The sequence below is a fragment of the Elephantulus edwardii genome, unplaced genomic scaffold (genome assembly GCF_000299155.1).
Source record: "Elephantulus edwardii isolate Elephantulus edwardi_28Jun2011 unplaced genomic scaffold, EleEdw1.0 scaffold00190, whole genome shotgun sequence".
NCBI lineage: Eukaryota > Metazoa > Chordata > Mammalia > Macroscelidea > Macroscelididae > Elephantulus > Elephantulus edwardii.
The window spans coordinates 2893724-2895351 of NW_006399940.1; the positions used below are offsets into that span (position 1 = coordinate 2893724).

Here is a 1628-nt window from a genome sequence, read left to right on the forward strand (position 1 = left end):
CTGGTGCCAAGAGTGTTGACTGTGGAGCTGAGCAAACTGAAGCTGTGAACAATCTCAATCTCTTCGCCATCCATCCTGACGCTGCCAATTGGTCCAGTAGTAAGAATCTTTGTCTTCTTGACATTGAGCCTCAGTTCATACTGAAGGCTGCAGTCCTTGACCCTCTGCAGCAAGGGAAACAGAAAGGGCAACCTAGGTAGAACTTTCAAGTATGGAAAACAATAACAATACAAATAAATAATAGATTATAGGCCACTTTGCAGACACTGCTACCTCAGCAGCACACTATTCCACTCTGTTCACCCCAGCCATGGTCAATCCCACCGTGTACCTAGATATTGCCCCCAATTTAGGCCATTTTCCCTTCGAGCTGTTTGCAGATAAGGTACCAAAGACAGGGGAAATCTTTCATGCTCTTAGTACTGCAGAGAAAGGATTTGGTTACAAGGATTCTTGCTCTCTCAGAATCATTTCTGGGTTTATGTGCCAAGGTGAAGACTTCACATGCCATGAAGGTACTGGTGGCAAGTCCAATCACAGGGAGAAGTTTGATGATGAGAATTTCATTCAGAAGCACACAAGTTGTGCCATCTTGTTCATGGCAAATGCTGGACCCAATACAAATGGTTCCCAGTTTTTTATCTATCCTGCTAAGACTGAGTGATTGAATAGCAAGAATGTAGTCTTTGGCAAGGTAAAAGAAGGCATAAACATTGTGGAAGCCATGGAGCACTGCTGGCCCAGGAATGGCAAGACCAGCAAGAAGATCACCAGTGCTGACTGTGAACAACTCTAATTATGACCTGTATTTCATGTTTTCTCTTAATCACCAGATCATTTCTTCTGTAGCTCCAGAGATCACCCCAGTGTGCTTGCAGTACCCTTTAAGTCTTTGTACTCTTGCTGCAGTTCTTTGGGTTCTATGTTTTCTTTATCCCCCTCTATGATTAGCAGGATTGCAGAGTTAAATTTATGACTATGAAATAAAAGCTAGACAACAACAACCAAAAAAAAATAATAGATTGTTAAACTTTTTAAATAGAGATGATGTAAAGGCCAATTTAATCATAATATGCTTTGTGATAAGCACCATAGATTTAGGACTGATTTGTTCGTGTCTTGTTTTGGGAAGGTCTTAGAAATTCCTGAGAATGAGACTGTGATTTGGAGGGTGTATTCACTATAATCAATTTAATTATCTTAGCAAGCCTGAAGTAGAACTGCTTATAGTGTTTCCAAGGGTATAAATCTAGAAGTTGTTGCAGAGTTTGAAGCAGTGTGGCTGGTAGGTTCAAACCCCTGACCTTTTGGTTATCAGGGCAGTGTTATCCAAAAGACAAACTCAGAATGCACAAAGGGGCAGGAAAGAAAAACAAACGGAAATGGGTAGTCCAGGGACAAGTAGAAAGAATGCTGTATGTTATATTGAAGAGATTGCATTCATTTCCAAACGAAATGTGAGTCAATTGTTGAATGGAAGATAAATTTATTCTGTAACTGCAGCCTTCAGTATGGACTGAGGCTCAATGTCAAGAAGACAAAGATTCTCATCACTGGACCAATTGGCAGCGTCAGGATGGATGACGAAGAGATTGAGAGTGTTCACAGCTTCAGTTTGCTCGGCTCCA

General features: G+C 41.2%; 1 pseudogene; it reads left to right on the plus strand.

Annotated features, from left to right (window-relative positions):
* Positions 1–310: 310 nt before the first annotated feature.
* LOC102875326 lies at positions 311–796 on the plus strand (annotated as a pseudogene).
* Positions 797–1628: the final 832 nt, after the last annotated feature.